This window comes from Brassica rapa, chromosome A09, assembly GCF_000309985.2.
Source record: "Brassica rapa cultivar Chiifu-401-42 chromosome A09, CAAS_Brap_v3.01, whole genome shotgun sequence".
Taxonomy (NCBI): domain Eukaryota; kingdom Viridiplantae; phylum Streptophyta; class Magnoliopsida; order Brassicales; family Brassicaceae; genus Brassica; species Brassica rapa.
In genome coordinates, this window is record NC_024803.2 from 35241708 (window position 1) to 35262162 (window position 20455).

The window sequence follows — 20455 nt, forward strand, 5'->3', positions numbered from 1 at the left end:
ATTATCTCTTAAGCTATGTGAATAATTGGTTTTCAATGTCAATAGGGTTTGTACTTTATGAGATGTAGCTAACAATATCTAAGACAAGAATGCCTTTTTACAAATTGACTAATCAACCATATCCAGTTGAACCAACCCACAGGCCCTCTCCAGCCTAGCTGTAAGTCCTTAGATAGTCCCTAGAGACGATTTTAACGTTAAAAATAAGTATTAGCGACACAATCAAGAAGAAAAGCTGAAAATGATCTCTAGCAAATATGGAGATGAAAATATGGGTAATGGTTGAACAAGCAGCAATGTAAATAATAAAATATAAGACTCTTTTAAAAAGATGACGGTATGGTAATTGAAAAAAAACTACTAATATGGACATAACTTGTCCTCTTATCATGTAATTAATTGTCTTTGTGATAAAATTTAAAGCCGTTGGCGGAAGGAGTTGGAGAGGAGGAGAAAAGAGGTATACGAGGAGACAGACGCAGAGGGTGAGAGCCCTAAAGCGTTTTCCAAATGAAGAAAGCTTATAAGAATAGACTATATATATTCAGAGTAATAATAAACTCTCACTTTTATTTTGTTCTGTAAATTGTCAGCTAAATTTAAGGGCTACACAAACCTACGAAGTACCTTCTTACATTGAATAATTTCGACAACCAATCGTTCGCCCGAGTGGGTTAAAAGCATTTAATGTGTCATGACCCACTTCCTCTACGTATTTTAGAGACGAGCTTCACAGATCAATCTCACAGTACTATACGAACATATCATCTATCTATATATATTTGTCGGCAACAGCTATTCCAAAATATTCTTATACATAGGCAAAAGCCAGTTTCACCAAAAATTGATTATGGTTATGTGGCCTGGTTGTCTTCAACTTTTCTCTGATCATCAGTTATATAGGCTCCTTCACTTTATATATTTCAAATTTAATAAACTAAGATACCTAAGGATATACGAGGACATTAGCAAGTGGAACTGATACATTCGACCATGATATTACTGGAAATATGATATTTTTCGTTGTTGTAAAGTTTTCATTGCTGTAAAGTTAACACATCAAATATATTTAATATTTTTGTTGCATAGCATTTTAAATAATTTAAACCCTTTGCTCACAATTGTAAATAATTTAAGATGGTCCTAGTTATTATTAGTTATAGAAAATAATAATAATGTACGTATTGGTGGTGTACACATGACAACAATACATAAAATGATATGAAGAGATGGATGTGACAATAAAAAATTAAAAAGAAATAAAAAGACTCCCGTACGAGGAGGAGGATTAACCTCTTTGGCTCCACTTCTCATGACTCCGTACCAGTGGGCAACTGCATCCACGTCAATGTCCCATCTCCTCTAACTTCGTGTTTCCTTCTTTCTTGTTTTATCTTTCTTTGTATTCTTCAACTTGGTACGTCCCATATTATTATACGCACGCACTTATGTTTTCTTGTAAATATCTGCATAACAATAAAGTTTTAATTTTCTACGGGCAGCACTAGGGTTTTGCGCAATAGCAATCCTCGTTTCTCCCCCACATTTCTCTGACACTACTAAAATTTTAGTATTGACAAGAAATACTTTGGATTTCATTCGATTGTAATAGCTATTGATATATGTGTGTGTGTGTGTTCTTTTGTATAACCGAAACTCTAAGACGAGTCCATATCTCAGGAACCATGTGTACTATTATTCAATAGAAATTAGTTAATCCTATAGACAACAACAGTGTAGACAAGACAACTTTATATTTGTCTCGTTGTAGTTTCTTTTTTTGAATCATCATTAGAGATTGAACCATGAGGCCCTATTAATACATAATAACACCAATGTGTGAGAAGTTGTAGCACAAAAAATAAAGTATGAACAATTTCTTAACTTAGGGATCCCTCTTAAGTAGAGATAAGATGGTTAGCCTAGGGCGGTCCACACATTTCCGTAAATATGTAAATAGGCAATACTTTTATTTTAGTACCATAATATTTATAAATATGCATGTGATCAACAAGGTTCCATAAAAATGGTCTGCGACCAGTACTTTATAAAATCTGTAGCAAATCAATTAGACGTTCAATCATATTTTTCAAGCAGAGTACTAATTTAATACAAATATTTTTTTTCCAGTACAATTGTCCTAAATCAGCAAGCCCAACCAAAATTGAAGTGGAGAGGATTAGTTTTACATGTGAGCTCCAAAAAAATAGAAGCAGGGATGATTAGTTTTACATGTGAAACCCGGAATAATAGGTCCTTTGACGAAGCTTTTAGCTCAACAGCAAGCCTAATCAAGGCATCATAAGATTCAACGAAATCAATTGTTCTTTTAAAGAAGTCTACTGGTCAAAAGAAAAACAAATTTAATGTGTTAGGGTTATTTGAAGTTAGGATCTACAAAACACCACAAAAAGCAGGAACATTTATTTTTGAAGAACTCGTCCGTGTATATTCAGAGGAAGATATTTATAGTATTAATTGAACACATTAAATTCTATTTATTGGTACATATTTTGCAAAAAAAAAAAAAAAAGTATTTGGTGTTAAAAGAGGTACTTGAAGTCTAAGAGCATCTCTAACCCCACTCCATTTTTTCTCTAAAATAGAATAAAGGTGAAAATAGAGTAAAGATTACTTTAATCTAACTCCAAATCTCACTCCATAATAGAGTTTACTCAATGGAGTAATCTATTTTTTGTTTGTTCATCACTCCATTACGGAGTGAAAAATAAAGTAGGGTTGGAATATTTTTACTCCATTTTTACTTTTACTCTATTTTAGAAGAAAAAATGGAGTATTACATTGGAGATGCTCTAATAAAGATGGCAGCAAGTAGCAACTACAAACTTGAGGTTTACATGAGCTAGGCTGTTTATTGTTTATATGAGACATTAGACAACCGTATAACTATCTGGACTACATAATTAAGAACAACTCAGGGACTGGGAGTAAAGTTATCTCTTTTAGTAATTAAAAATATTTCCAAGAAGTTAATTACTCCATCCGTTCCTAAAAGATCCACATTTTAGAGAAATTTTTTGTTTCAAAAAATATATATTTTATATTTCCAAAGTAATTTTTGTCAACTAATAATGATAAATTATGAAGTTCAAAAACATTAATTTCATTTCTTAAAATCTTATTTGTTTAAAAATATAGAAAATATAAAATTACAAAAAACTATGCATTTATAGCTAAATTTTAAAATATATTATTAAAAAGTGTGAAAATTCTAAAACATTGATCTTTTAAGAACAGAGAAAATATAATTTTATGGAGTTGTATTACATACCTAGAGGGTTATTAAAAAAGTCATAAACTGATATACAAACAAAAAGGTTGAATTTTTTTATAAAATTATTGCATATGTATGTCTTAAATCTCTGTGCACTAGTAAAAGCCCAGCATTCGTGGGTCGGTCTGACCGTGTGCGGGCGTCGTAGGCGCAAGGAAGATAAACTAGCTATCAAGGTTGACATCTGGGGGGTATGCCCCCCGCGGTACAGTATGCTTTTTTAGGTTTATAAAATTTACTTTTTCTAGATAAGTATGTATTCCTAAAGGATAAATGAAATCGAGTTTTGAGGCTGCTATAAATATGGGTCTAAGGGTTTGTAAGATTATTCATTCACACAATAATAAGAAATTCTAAACGGGTATTTGCCTCAACACGTTTTGTTCTCTATTGTCCTCTTGCTTAATATGTGGCTGTTCACAACAAAAATTATAATTATAACTATATCCATTGACACAAATTAAGTTTCATGAATGTTCTGTATATAGCCAAGAGACTAGTCTTTAGTTCTACATCAGATATGGCATACAAAACTCTAAACTCCTTTTTTGCTTCTTTAAATATATATAGGTTCAGTTTTGCGGGAGACTCCAACATATATATTGCAACACACAAAATCATGACAAACAACAATAAACTTTTTTTTTTAAAAGTGGATGTTGGTTTAAGATAAGTTGCTGGTATAGAACGCCCCTCGATGAGACCAAATAGCAAAGATGATGACATTTTTTGTAAAACCGAAAAAGGCGGAATAAAGTTAAATATGAGAAAGCCCAAAAAGTTTTCAAAACCGCAATAATTTAACTTGAAGAAAAGAAAGAGGAGAGAGAGAAGTAAAACTGGTAAGAGGAGGGACCAAAAGAAAGGAAACTCTGAGGAAAACCCTAAACCCAAAATGGTGACGAAAGAGCTGTCAAATGTGTCAATTCCATCGATCTACAAAACTTAATGCTTGTGGGCTACGCAACACATCTCTTCTTTTCTCTCTTTTGTTTTGACCTAACACTTATTGCTCTATTAATTTACTCTCTTCAATTCCTTTCCTTTTTTATCACTCAGATTTGCCTCTTTAGTTAATTTTGGGCACAGTGAGGGTTAATGAGCGTTGGTTTATTTGGTATCTCCGATTATGATGTGTAACTGTTCTGTAATCTCTCTCTCTCTAAATCTCTGATATGTCAATAAAATCTCGACCGTAGATTCCCTTCCTCTTTCTTCTATTTAAGCTCTTTTGCCCTTTCCTACTTTCTTCACCAAAATCTCTTATACTTCTTCAGATCTTAGGTTTCTCTATACTCCTTACTAGTTTTCTTATTAGGGTTTGTGATGATGCGTTCAGACTTTGAAGCAGTTGCAGTCATTTTTTGCTATTGCATCATCATCAAGATTCAGAAATCATATTCCTTGATGGGTTCTCCTTCGAGCCTGTCTTTTTTGGTTTGAGAATCTTGATGATGCTGCAGCGGCGATTAAATGGCTTTTTTATATGATATAATCACTAAACGATTATTTTCCAGAAATCCAGACCAACATATCTTTAGATCCGTCACATATGAGGACTTGTGGTGATCCTTTTGCTCAGGTATAGGTAGATATATACATATATATATATGTAACCTATATATATATATATATATATAACCAAGCAAACATGTGTTTGTTTGTTATATAGATCTGTATGCGTACCTGAACATATTTATTTTGAAGAAACGATGATGAATGGTAGAAATATGTATATATTTTTATGTTTCAGTTGATTGGATTAAGCGAACCCTTACTTATATATAGTCTCGTTATACTTTTTGCTGCACAATGTATAGACTTGTGGGGAACAAATCTGAGTATAGGGGTTTCTTTCTACGGACAATGTAAACATAAGTCATTTTGTAGCTCGTCTTAAAAAAAGAAGTCATTTTGTAGCTCCTTTTTTTGTCATTTTAGCTACGGTATACACAGAATCTGTAGATTTGATATGGGGTTTGCATATAAAACAGTGAATCAAAGGGTTTGGTAGAATATGACATAATATGTATGGAGGAAGCCTATATCTGTTGTTTAATGTTCGGTTACATATGGTTATGTACCTTCTATTTGTCCATTGGTTAATCAAAGGATTCATCTTCATGTGAAACCTAACCCTCCTTGTTCTTCGTGTCAATGCGTCTTTTTATATTCAAGATCCTTACTTCCGGATCATGTTTCTCTATAGTATAATGTATAGCAGATGATGATGTGATGTATTGTATTTTACTCATATTCTGTGAGGTTCTCACATGATCTTCTATATACTATACCAGAGTTTAGAAAACCGAATCTCATTACTCACTAGTGCTAACTGCAACTATGATCTAAGTCTAGTATGGAAATAGATGAATATAAATATATATATATATATGTGTGTCTGCGCAATCATAACAAATTTCTTTACTGCAAAGATTCATATCTATCTAATACTTAAGATCTGACAAGGTATTGGTATACAATGATTATTTAAAGAAAATAAATATTATTTCGAAATTGAAAGACAACTATTATATTCATGTAAAACTCCATATTTAGACCGAGCAAATGTAATTAAAACAAATTTGTTTTCTGTAATATTAGATTAAGTGTTTACTATATATGAATTTGATCGCATTTTTGACCCTTTTCTCTAACATATATGTATCTGTAATACGAAAGCACGTTAGGAAGATTTAAGTCATGGATTCCTTTTCCACTGTTCCAAACAATTGAGTTTATTGGGGCTAGGAAACCTAATAATGTGTATAGAATCATACTGGAAAATAAAGAACATATAAAAGCCAAATTGAGATAGCCTAAACTTATACTGGAAAAACATTTGTGTTTAGGAGTAGACCAAAACTTTAGTCGTTTCTTTATCAGATATTAACATTTAATTATCAGATATTTTTTGCAAATTATTGTGGATTTTAGGTTTATGAAGTTTAAGCATGCAAGTATAGGTTGTTAAAATGTCTCATCGCGATTTCGTATAATGCGAGTAATTGTGAGTTGAGCTGGGAACCGTAGTTTGTTATCGTTCGTGTCCATTATATGCTTTGTGAACTGTATTTGAAGTCAATGGTAAGAAGTCTAGATTTCCTAATTTTAATGATGATATAATTGACGAGGTAAAAACAAAAACTGAAAAACATATTACGAATTAAGTATATGGGTAACATTGGCAAATTATTGTATTTAGTTAGATGGTTGGTCAATTCAACAAAAAAAGACACTTTTTTTTTGAAACATAAGAAACGTCTGGCAGTTATGGCGTCTTCTAAATTTCGGCCTTTAAATTTGGGCCTCAGATTGGGTCCTAAGATACGTGACACTTCTGCTAATCCAAAATATATCTTTGAGATCATTTCGTACATCATTTTCTGATATAAAAATGCACTTGCAAGTTATATAGTCTCTTTTTAAGAACCTCAGAGCCTAAATTCACAACCTACCTTATTCTAGGATCAGTTTCTTAAAGAATAATTTTTCTTAAACTAGGCTAGCATTTTAACCTGGACCCGAAAACCCGAACCAAAACCGACTCAAAAGTACCTGACCAGAAACCGAACCGAAAATTTATAAGTACCTTTTGGGTCTAAAAATTATTTACCCGAAAAAATTTGAAACCGAAAAGAACCGATCCGAATAGACCGGGACAAAAAAAAAACGACCCGAATAGACCTGACCAGATAAAAACCAATTTGTACTTGACTTAAAAATATGTATATCCAAAATTTGGTGCTCTATTTTATATATATTATTTTATGATTTAGTTGAAATATCTTCTGTTAACAATATTTGTTATTATTTTGTAAATTTTTTAAGTAAGATGAAGTTTTAAAATGAAAAATTTAGAGTTTATAATATTTTATTTTAATTATTAATAGTTTAATTTAAGTTATTTTGTAAAATTTTAGATATATATGATAAATATTGATTAAATTTGATGGAATTTGAATATTTTATGTCTTTTTTAGATCTTAAATACCCAAACCCGATCCGGACCCGACACGGATCCAAAAATTATGGGTGTTTTGTAGGTATTTTAATTTTAGATATGAACCGACCGGAACCCGAAAAGAATCGATCCAAACCCGAACTAAAAATTCATAAATACCTATTGAATCTAAATATTTAAAGCTCGAAAGAACTTGAGCCCGAAAGGAACCTACTAGAACCCGATCCGAATATCCGAACGCCCAGGCCTAGCGTAAACTATATATTCTTCTCAAACGAGATTTTAGGTTTAGTCTACATTTCTTTGTCATACGAGAATATATGCATAAAAAGGACAAAACTACAAAAGGGACAAAATGAAATGCTTAGCTAGTATGACTTGTACCCAATCATAGGTTATATAGTGACCCTTATAAACTGGAGACTTATATACTACTGTATATGCAATTTTTTTTTTTTTTGTATATGCAAATTAGTTTAATAGTTTTTTTGTGCACCAAAAGATTATATTAAAATTAAAGGCTCTACAGATTTAACGATTACATCGGAAAGTACTCGATGAGAAGATGATTACAGAAAAGTACTACAACAAAATAAAATAAAAGATAGACGTGTTGAAATAACGAAAAGACTCATAAAGAAGCTTCACATTAAACCCTGCAACTGTTGTTCGATACGATAAATTATAGTTGGAGTCATCCACATTGAAATACTCAACTGAAAGGATTTGAGAACGGTAGCATACCATTTCTGATGGTAAACAGCTTTCGCTTGATGACAATGTCAAAAAAATATGCGTATAGACAAAAGGAGAAGTAAGAAACTTCAAGACCAAGATGCATATGTACAACTAACACTAGCAGATGATGAGCTATGTATGCCGGTTTGGTCGGAGAGCGGAGATGGAAACTTCACTAGGGTGTCTTGGTCAAAGAGATGAACCATGAACTTCAATTCTACAGCTGAACGAAGGATAATTAGTTTAATAGTTAATAGTTAGAAAATGTATATAGTAAGATTATCGAATTACTGTAATTTGTGGTTGTGATCCTAATCACAATGATTAGTACAAGATTCGGTGTTTGACTGATATGAATTTTGTTAGATGTCTTTGTTTTTATTCTCAATGCGACTGGTTAAGCGACAGATACTTTTGTATATTATATAACAATATTGCTTCACTTATTTTTCTTTCTTTTTTTAATATTGCTTCACTTGACACTCATTTTGTAAGGGGTGCTATGGTATTGCTGATTTATTTAAAGTTTCATTGATTCTAAATTATTGGAATGGTATCATGTTAGAAGTTTTGTAAGGCTTATTGGATAGTTATCACTTATCAGAAGCCTCTCCAAAATTGTTACATACTCTGTTATTTTTTAAAGATAACTTTCAATAAAATGGGGTTTTAAGTTCTAGACGATCAAAAAAGTTTTTAAAATAAAATGATAAATATTTATATAATTATTTCTTTTCATATTTATTATTTGTATTCTTTTATTTGTTTAATTTGGGTAAATGCTAGTGATTTTTAATTATATATATATATATATATATATTTCCCCTTCCAAATTATCTATTTCTTCAGTATATTTTTGGAGTGATAATTTTTTACGCATCCCATAAAGACACACAGTTTCCTTAATCTATACTATACTAAAAGGGGGATATAAGCCATGGAGAGAGTGTCCACATAGGATAGAAAAATCAACCAATCAGAGAATCCGAAATTGCCATGTCATCTCATTTATTTTTCGTAAAAAATAAAAAAACAATGCGAAGGTGAGAATCGAACCCGGGTTAGTATGATATATATATATATATATATAGGACAGTTACCACTAAGCCATTGAAACTTTCTTGAAAACATATACAAGAACCACTAAGTATATAATCACAACAGTTACCACTAAGTCATTGAAACTTTCTTGGACACATATACAAGAACCACTAAGTATATAATCACAAATTCTTATGTACATTTACAATAATATGAATTCAACTTTCAAGACTCCGATACTTTGTTTTGTAAAAAAAAATAAGTAAGTGACTAAGCTAATATATTCTTAGAAAGTGTGAGAACGTTGACAAATATGAAAAAACATAGATTTTTGTTTTCGTGACAAAGTTAAGAATTTTGTAAAAGTAAGTTTAACATATAAATTTTCGTGACAAATATGAAAAAACATAGATTTTTGTAAAATTTTGACAAAACAACTCATAACATACTTCTCTAATGTCTTAATAAAATATTATTTAAGGGTGCAATAATTAAATATATTAATTCAATAAATTTTGTAATTTATAGACAAAACAATAACACAACAAATCTAACCTATACTAAAAGGGGAATATGGTCAAAGGAGAGCCTGTCCACGTTGGATTAAATAATCAACCAGTAAAAAATTGACATGTCAGCTTCATTTTTAAGTAATCCTCTGTTTTTGTCCACGTCTTTATTTCTACAAACCCAAACTCCTACCTAATTTTTGACAAAATATCGCCTCCAGACCGATTCGACTTCTCATTCCTTCTGATTGAAAAATCAATCATAAATCACTATGTTATCTTCTCCACCGATTCACCTGCGTAGAGTCTCATTTCCACCCCTATCACTCATAAAGACCCAACCGTTATTGCATTAACACAAAGCTAATCAACTCTTCCAATTCTCACACCTAAAAACGTTATATATATAGCTCTTTTACGGTGCTCTCATTCACCAAGAAGCTACCTTCATCAGTTTGCAACTCTTGACTAATGCTTCTTCATTAGGCCAAGATCTCATACATTTATCCTTTTGCTCCCTTCTTTGCTCGACAATCTTTCGCAAGGTAATTTTGTTTGATTTTCTTCTATGATTTTATCTCTAATTCCTCTCGATGTTGTGTTCCCCGATCCCTTTGTGATTTTTTTTATACATGTTGATAGTTTGTTTATGAGCCGAATAATATTTGTTTTCATTTTCAGTGTCTTTCTAGATCTCTCTTCTATGTATGTGATTTTTAATCGGTACCTGGCTACCTACTCAAATTCCTCTCCATACTTCATTTTGATCTCTCCAGGTGGATTATCTATGTGACCAAGGAGCCACCGAAGTGAGCAGGATGTAGCAAAGCGGCTGCAACTGATCCAAACAAACCAAAAAGGCCAGCCGGGGCCTTCTTCTTTTTCATGTAATAATCGCCTGCAAATTCTTCTTTTATTTTGTGTTCAGTAGTTTCCATGGGTTAAATTTTTTTATTTAAAAAAGTTCTTCCTCTGGCTACTGCGAAATCTAATACAGGTTAGATGGTTTGAATCCTTTCTGTTATTTTGATGTCAAAAGTATTTGACAATGGTTATATGAACTTATAAATCTGTTGCCATTATTCCTCTTTTTAATTTGATTGTAATGTATTTTTTTGTTGGTTTTCTATTATTTGTATGGACATACAAGTTGCAAAAGCTGCTGGAGATAAGTGGAAATTCTTGACAAATGGGGTATGTTCTCTCAACAATTACCCATAGTTGTGTTATTAGCTTATCATCTCAGTTGTCATAACAAAGTATAATACTTGTGTTTTACAATAAGTGAGGAGAAATAACTTCATGTTGCCAAGGCTGAAAATCACAAGTTTGACTACGAGAAGAACATTGAGACCGTACAACAAGAAATTGGTAAACCAAGTGTCAATCAAGTGTCAGTTTATAGATTGGTTGTTATGTTGGTCGTTGACCAATCATTGATTACTTTTCACTCATAGAAGAAATATCCAAAGGAAGATGAGGGATCTGAAAAATCAGTGCCAGAGGTTAGGATGAAAGAGAAAGGTTAGTGGTTTTGAGCTATTACACATCATTGCATAAGAAAGAGCTTTGATTTACTTTTGTACCATTTGTATAGATGTCTGCAAAGATATCTCTATATGTTAATCTTAACTTAAATGTTTGTGGGGCTAATTAAAAGAAGACTGAACAGGGTGCAAGAGCATAAAAACTACACGCTACACAAACCTCTTGAAGCTAAGGACATTGCAGCTAAGAAAGATCAGAGAAATTCTGAGTATTTAAGGGAGAAAGAGAAGAAAACGGTATCAGCGAAAGGCTACAATTGTTTAAAAAATATGTGAAGCAATGAAATTGAGCAAGGAATCGTCTGATGATGGTGGCAGAAGCTGCTCATTACGCCGAAGTGGCTACTCATAAAACAGATGTTGTTGGGTAGATAGTGCAAGGGACAAACTCGATTGCAGGGACGGTGGAAGGTGCAGTGTGATATGCAGGGCATAAGGTGGCTATAAGAATGTGGAGTTGATTAAAAATAAATCAGCAGCGGCTGCTAATATGGTGGTTGGATACACAGTGAGCCAGAAAGAGAAAGCTCAACACAAATGCCAAGAAATGCACCAGGTACTACTCCGCTTACGTCAAAGATCTTGATTTAGCTCATTCAAGTATCATAATGTTGTTACGTGGTTCTCAAGAAACTGTTTTTAGATTTGTTGAGTGGGGGTGAGGAAGAGAAGCTACCAGGGTTTGTCACAGAATCAAGAAGATGCTATGGACCGATGTAAGAGAAATTAGAAGTAAGGAAATTGTATTCGGATATGGACCAAAAGGGTTCGGGTATGAAGAAAGATGTTTAAATAAGGAACAAATGGAATGTTTTTTCAATTGTTTTTGCTTATAAGGGTCCTTTATCTAAATAGCATGACACTATGCTTCAGAATAATTCCCTTCTAAATAAAAACCGCTCTTTTTCTATTAAATGGGTTGAAGTATGTAACTGGTTAAGGTTTATCAATCTAATCAATCTCTTCATATTTTCCTTTGAATTACTAATATTTATCTACTCTTTGGAGACTAAGTCAGTGGACTTTATACTTTGAAGTGGATCGTACAACACTATCATACCAAGAACATTAGCTACCTTCAATTTAAAAATACCAAAATTTCAAACATGTGATTGCAGACAAATATCTTGGATGGAAGTCATCCTCATAATCAAATCACTTCAATCGAGTTGCATGTTAATTTGTATCATATTGTATAATAGCAGACACATATATATGTGCAAATACTACATATAAATACACATAAATTTGTATTTTGATCGGCAAGAGACGTCGGAGACCATATATGTTTTCACACAATAATCAACAGGAAGAACCATATTAATCTTGGATGATGCAATTAAATAAGAAAAATGCTTAAAATTACTAAATATAACTACAAATAGTAATAAATAATTAAATTAAAAATTAATCAAAAATGATATGTGATATCAATATACAAAGTAGAGAAAGAAAAAAAACCCAAAAAACTAAAGATTATATTACAAAACAAAATGTAAAACACATAAAGTTATACGTAAGTCTTATATTAATTCAGTATAACTACATGAATAATTTCATATGCACAATAAATCTATTATTTAGTTCAAAAAAAGTAAAATAAATCTATTACACTTAATAAAACTCTGATTATATAGGAATCAAGAAGACAACATAGAAGACCAAGACAACATAGAAAACCAGCGTCGTTAACAAACAAAAAAAAATCATCTTCTTTACTGTTGTAAATATTCTTCTATGTATTAGCTTGATCAATGAAGAATTATTTAAATAAATAAGAATCAAATGAAAGCAAAAGTTTTTACGGAAAATTGTTTTTAGAGCAAACAAATGATAACTGTGTCCTTTTAGACTAATATTTATTTTGTGTCATTTTTGTCCATAACACCTTTTAATATTTTTGAAAATAAATTCAATAAGTAGTTTTACAAACCAAAAAAAAATTGGAAAAATAGTAACTTTTGATAAAATACCAATATGAACTTAGTGGTATTTTTTCAGTTCTAAAAATGTTTAAATCATAAATTTTATATTATGTTCTAAATAAAGTAGAAATTGCATTCTACAAAGTAGAAAACAAAATCCACTTTTTTCATTGAATCTACAATGTTTAGAATACATGATCTACGTAAATAAGAGTATTCTAAAAATATTTAGAATACACATTCCATGCTTAACCTACCGATCTAAATCTTTAGAAATCAAAATCTACACATTAATATAAATCTACAACACGTAGAAACCGACTTCTACAGATTTACTGTAAATCTAAAACATGTAGAAATCAAAATCTACATATTACTATAATTCTAAAAACCTGTAGAAATCGATTTCTACATATTAGCTGTATTCTACGGATAAGATATCAGTTTCTAAAAATATGGAAACAAAATATTTGAGAATATTCACTTTGATATTTTTTTAAAAATCGATTTTTTTTTTATAAAAAAAACAAAAAAAACGAAAAAAATAAAAAAAATAACAACTTTAAGGGCATTATTGCCATTTTGAAAATAATTAGTCCAATGGAACATAAAGTATATAAGATTAGTCTGAAGGGACATATTTATCATTTTTTTGCTCTAAAAAAATAATTTTCCCAAGTTTTTATAATAAAGATTCCGCGCGAAGCGCGGAAAAAAGATCTAGTACTATACTAAAAGGGGGATATAAGCCATGGAGAGAGTGTCCACATAGGATAGAAAAATCAACCAATCAGAGAATCCGAAATTGCCATGTCATCTCATTTATTTTTCGTAAAAAATAAAAAAACAATGCGAATGTGAGAATCGAACCCGGGTTAGTATGATATATATATATATATATATATATATATATATATATATATATAGGACAGTTACCACTAAGCCATTGAAACTTTCTTGAAAACATATACAAGAACCACTAAGTATATAATCACAACAGTTACCACTAAGCCATTGAAACTTTCTTGGACACATATACAAGAACCACTAAGTATATAATCACAAATTCTTATGTACATTTACAATAATATGAATTCAACTTTCAAGACTCCGATACTTTGTTTTGTAAAAAAAAATAAGTAAGTGACTAAGCTAATATATTCTTAGAAAGTGTGAGAACGTTGACAAATATGAAAAAATATAGATTTTTGTTTTCGTGACAAAGTTAAGAATTTTGTAAAAGTAAGTTTAACATATAAATTTTCGTGACAAATATGAAAAAACATAGATTTTTTGTAAAATTTTGACAAAACAACTCATAACATACTTCTCTAATGTCTTAATAAAATATTATTTAAGGGTGCAATAATTAAATATATTAATTCAATAAATTTTGTAATTTATAGACAAAACAATAACACAACAAATTTTGAAACATTTGTTTAACCTATCAATTTTTTTTTCATGAGAATCCAACTAAACAAGATAAAAATAATAATTAGATTTAACAAATATTTAATTACCATTTTATTCAATTTTGATTAATTTCAAATTATCATAATGTATCTTTTTGAAGTTACAAATATGAAAAAACATAGATTTTTGTACAATTTCACAAAACAACTCAAAACATATTTTTATAATGTCTTAATAAAATATTATTTAAGGATGCAATAATTAAATATATTAATTCAATAAATTTTATAATTTATAGACAAAACAATACCACAACAAATTTTGAAACATTTGTTTAACCAATCGATTTTTTTTTCATGAGAATCCAACTAAACAATTAGATTTACAAATATTTAATTACCATTTTATTCAATTTTGATTCATTTTAAATTGTAATAATGTATATTTTTTTAGTTACAAAAAAATAATGTTCTTTCTTTATTACAATAGCATTATATATAGATTCTATATACACAAAATAAATATAATATAACAACATAAACTTGCTTTCCCCGATTCATTTGAAAACTTTTTAAGTTATCCACCAAAACAAATTAATTAAATCAATGAAATTGTTAAAATACAGCAAATTAATATATAATTTTATTTTAAATTAAATTATTTAAAAAGTGTATTTTCGCTAAAACAAAATAATAAATAAGTAAAACTGATTTGATGGTAATTTTTATGATATATATATATATATATATATATATCAATTCTGTGAAAGAAATAGAAGCTTAATATGGAAAAAAATCTTAAATACAAAAACCTCTAAAAATTAACAAAAAAAAACTAATAAATTAAACTATGATATCACTTAAAAGCTTCTTTGACCATATTAATAAAATATTTAAGCGATAATTAGACAAATTTGATTTTTTTTCCAGCAACAAGTTTATTATTAATTAGCATCACTTATTTCAAGATGTTTAAGAAATGGTGGACAAAAAAATAGGATGGACATTAATGATATATGAACTATGAATAGTACTTTGTGAAGCAGACTTAGATAACAAATTCCATTTTCAGTCCTTTTTTATGCCTAAATTCAATTTCTTCAGAGTAGTTATTCCACAAATAGATCGTATGAGATATTGTTTTGATATGTAGATTTGTTTTTTCAATGTTAAGAAGATTGATAACTGTAAAAATGTCTCCTTCGTATATGATATGTCTATAACCGAGTCTCTAACATGAGACAAGTTTGTTTAAAAAGTAAATAATTTTATTTTTCTTATATTATATAATCAATATATATTATTTACTGATAATAAATATATAGTTATTCATCTACCACAAATATCTATGCAAATATGTGAATCAAGTACAACAATCAAACAACATAATGATTTCCACAAAGAAAATTTAAAAAATATATTTATGTTATGTAGTCATATTTTATATTTTTTAAATAATGTAATACAATATTATACATTTTTTTTTTATAATTGAGAAATACATATATCACTTAGACAAATTAAGCGATAATTAAACAAATTTGATTTTTATTTTGTGAGCAAAAAGTTTATTATTAATTAGCATTACTTATTTCAAGATGTTTAAGAAATGATGGACAAAAAAATAGAATGGACATAAATGATATATGAACTATAAATAGTTTTTTGTAAAGCTGACTTAGATAACCCATATGCATATCCATTTCCAGTCCTTTTTGATGCATAAATTCAATTTCTTCAAAGTAGTTATTCCACAAAGAGATCGTATGAGATATTGTTTTAATATTCAGATTTGTTTATTGATTGTTAAGAACATTGATAAGTGTAAAAATGTTTCATTCGAATATGATATGTCTATAACCGAGTCCCCAACATGAGACAAGTTTATTAAAAAGTAAATAATTTCATTTTTTTTATATTATATAATAAATATATATTATTTACTGATAATAAAAATATAGTTATTCATCTATCACAAATATCTATGCAAATATGTGAATTAAGTACAACAATCAAACAACATAATGATTTCCACAAAGAAAATATAAAAAATATATTTATGTTATGTAGTCTTATTTTTTATTCTTTAAATAATATAATACAATATTATACATTATTTTTTAGAATTGAGAAATACATATAATATCTTATCCGCGCGTAGCGCGGTTAAAAAATCTAGTATATATTAAATTTTGTCTAAATTATTTTAAGAGGAATATTAATAGTACCTAGTATATAATTACAAGTATGTTTGGTTTCTTAATTAAATCAAATATTAAGTGAATTTTTATTTGAACCATGATAGGATAGTATCTTACTCAATTTTTTTTGGAGATGTAACTTAGTGTATGCAATTATAACAGATTTTCTTTCAAAAAGAAATTATGACAGATTAGGGTTTTTGATATAACATGTTGCATGAGCCATAAGTTATGATAAAATTATGCAACGAGTTAAATTATCAGTCATTGCCTTAGTAACCCGTACACCGTATTCCTTTTTAAGCACCGCATCCTTTGATTTGTCTATCGTAAAATACTAAGAGTACATCGTTGTCCATTCATTATATCAGATTAAAAAAGTTGTGCTAGTATGAATATCGAAGGATAGATAAAAAAGCATTTTTATTAATCCATAAGGAAAGAAAGACTTATATACGATACCGTAGAGTCGATCATTATGATCCCCTTTGTTTCGTTTTCCATTAACTGAAAATAACTTATTTCTTACTCACTCAATTTTGTAAAACTGAACATTTTCAAAAAAATATACGTAAGAAAGAAAAAGGTGCTAGAACTACAGTGGTGTATCATTTTATGTTCATAGATTAAATATTTACTTATTGACTAAAGTGAAAGACAAAAGGAGAAAATAATCGTTTTGAGTGTTCAACGATCAATATTTATTTGTACCACTAACACCATTATAAATGCGTAAGTAGACACTAAACTCCTCATCAGCAGCTTCTACTCTCTTTAACTCTGCTGAATCTCCCATCTTCAAGATAACAGATTCCAAAATTCAACAAGATAATCTTCCAAAGCCAAACCAAATACACCAAAATCTTCAGTTAAATGACTCGATCATCAGCAAACTCGCCGCGGTTTCAGCTAAACGAAAGATGGAAACCATCGTCCACAAAGGAAATATTCGGAGACGATGGAGGCCCGTCCAGAGTCACGAGCTCGTTGAGACAGAAGAAGCAGAGGAAACACGGTTTCACGAGGAAGTGTGGGAGATTGGTGAGAGAACAAAGGGCTCGCTTTTACATCATTGGGAGATGCGTCATTATGCTTCTTTGCTGGACCGATAATAGCAATAGTCACTGCCACGACTTCTGAATCAAACATGAAAATGTTTTTTTTCCTTTTGCGTCTGTACTGATTTTCTTGAAATAGATAGAGATACAAATGTATGTACCAGATTCTCCTTTATGGTTAATCAATACATACTCTTTTAGTTATAGATTCTTGTGTTGTGCTTTTGTTCATCAATATCAGTGTTTGCTATTGAAGAATAGAGAATCCAAAGCATGTTAGTGTTAAATACTAACCCGTTTCAAATTAGATATCGTTTTAGGTTTCTGGCACAAATTAAAAAACTAATTAAATGTTTAACTTTGCTCTTATTTTACTGTTGAAATTTCTTAACATTTATTATTTACAAAATAGCTAAATTAATAGAAAATAGTACCACATTAAAATCATAAAACAATATATTTATTTTATAACATAAATTTATGTTTTTTTCTGAGAACTATCAATTTATGTTATGCTTAATTTGAAATGGAGAGAACGCTTATTATAATTTAGGTTTTCAGTTCTCTCATAACGATTTTAGAGTTTACTAAATGCTAAAATGTGATTTGAATTCATATCGCCGTTATTAGTTATTGCATCGAACAACTTGTTAGAATATAATTATAGGTTAGGAAAGAAACAAGGAAAACGATAATGGGTTAAACTTAAACACTTAAAATGTGATTAGGATAGCGAATATCCTTGAAGTCAAAAGGAACTTTAAAATGTTCTGGAAAAATTAATGTTGTTAATATAGTTGATTGAATGTGCGAGATATAAAAAATTATCTAGTTAAAGTAATAATTGTTTTCTCCCATTGTTGCCAAAAGTAAAGATTATATATAGCGAAAAGAATAGAAAGCTTACACAAATATGAAAACAGCTATTTTATGCAATTGATTCTGTACTGTGACGACAACACTTAACATCTTATGTAGTCCATGACTTCATGAAATAGCTGCCCCTTTTTTTTTTTTTTGAACACAAGCTGCCACTTAAATACAATAATAAGAAATGTTATAAACAAGGGCAGCCAAATATTCATGTTTATAAATCCACTACGTAGTTGATCCCGTAGATTCCATTTTTTAATTAGTATGACAACATTAATTATACTTCATAATGGCTCAAACGAATAAGAATATTACTTTTCTTGTAGTGCTTAATTAGGCCTATCTATAGGATTAATTATACAGATGTTAGGCTACAAATTTAGGTAGAGTCATACAAAGATAGAGTCAAGACACTACTCTGCTACTTCATTCATCGAGCTACTGCTGAAGAAGTAATGATATTTTAATGGATATGTTTCTATATAGTTTTCATCAACGTAAATATATATACTGGAGTATATATTTATACTAAGAAGAATACCGCATTCAGTGATGTCTTTCCCAATAGCCCAATATCAATGGAATTCCCACTAGAGAGTTGGAGTGGACGCGATTCAGACCCTGTCAATAATTGTTTTTATTTTGTTAGGATATTTGGTTATTTTAATCTTAGAGTGTGATTGGTTTTGTTAGAGTAAAATAGAGTAAAAATAAGTAAAAAGAGATGAAAATAAAATGACAGAAAATAAGAGAAAAAATGGAATAAATAATGTTGCTCTAGCAAGTAAAAATAAATGTGCATTTTCTCTATTAAAACAAAAACTAGAGTAATTATGAGAAAACAATAGTATTTCACTTGATTGGTAATATTTTAGTGAAACCTATAATAACTTGAAAGTTAGAGTAAATATTTATTATATACTAACTATGCAGTCACACCCTTAATTTTCAATCTTCTTGAACGAAAAGTGGGTTTAGGTCTAGATCCATATAGTCTTTTTAGAACTATTAACCATATATAACATTTTAGATTAAACTCTTTTTTAAGGGTTCCCGACCTAGATCCATATATATATAATGTTTTGAATCATAAACCATAGAATGAGTTCCTTTCGCTTTGTATACTATTGTTGATTTTACTCTATGATACACTTTTCACAATACAAGCGATAAACTAACTGATAATAAAGTTAATAAAAGAAGATATAATACATACATTAAGAAAAATATATAAATGTGTTGTGTGTGCCCGTTGGATCCTTTCTCTCGTTGTTTCTCTAGCTGAATATTTTCGTGTTAAATCAATCAAGTTATCAAAATAAAATTAAATGATAGTAATCCATATCTTGTTTATTTTCTGCTACCTCACTTGACTGTACTAAACTATTTTGTAATTTCATATACGTACACAACACGGTACACCTCACCAAAGTCGTGAACAAAAAGTTGTTATATTACCTCAACGTTAAACCATGTAACAGAAGAGTTCGATATTTTTGTTTATTATTCATGTAGTTATGATCATATCTACGAACTTATGGATTATGCCTATAAATTTTCCAAGTAAAATGGGGCCAGTTTGATTATTCAATAGAAAATTCCAATATGGAGGGATGCTTAATCATTACAACGTTGAATTAATAACACATTACTATAAGTGATAACTTAATTCCATTATAAAGAGAAAATGATAATAGTTTAGTTGCTGGTGGTGGTATGTTTACTTTATCAGCCATTCCAACAAATCAAAAGCTTCTTTGCTAAAATGATTATAAAACGTTGATTATTCATTAGCATGCTTGATTTGGATTGTTGTGACCTGATAATCTATCAGACAACATGCGGGACAAATATTCCGTTTTGACTTTCACAGTTTTTTCCACTGTTGA

At 29.7% G+C, this 20455-nt stretch overlaps 1 long non-coding RNA gene and 1 other non-coding gene across 5 annotated transcripts; both read left to right on the plus strand.

Moving 5' to 3' along the window:
• Nucleotides 1-4629: 4629 nt before the first annotated feature.
• MIR172C (microRNA MIR172c) lies at nt 4630-4781 on the plus strand. The gene has a single exon (NR_128660.1). It is a non-coding gene; the product is annotated as a microRNA MIR172c (primary transcript).
• A 4691-nt stretch (nt 4782-9472) lies between these two features.
• Nucleotides 9473-12881, plus strand: LOC103849749. 4 transcript variants are annotated; one of them, XR_004451761.1, is made up of 6 exons: nt 9473-10092; nt 10324-10741; nt 10833-10918; nt 11005-11071; nt 11220-11650; nt 11725-12881. It is a non-coding gene; the product is annotated as an uncharacterized LOC103849749 (long non-coding RNA). The 4 variants fall into 4 exon arrangements; XR_004451760.1 differs by having other exon boundaries at nt 9475-10092; nt 11738-12881; XR_629542.3 differs by having other exon boundaries at nt 9481-10092; nt 10324-10434; nt 10698-10741; nt 11220-12881.
• Nucleotides 12882-20455: the final 7574 nt, after the last annotated feature.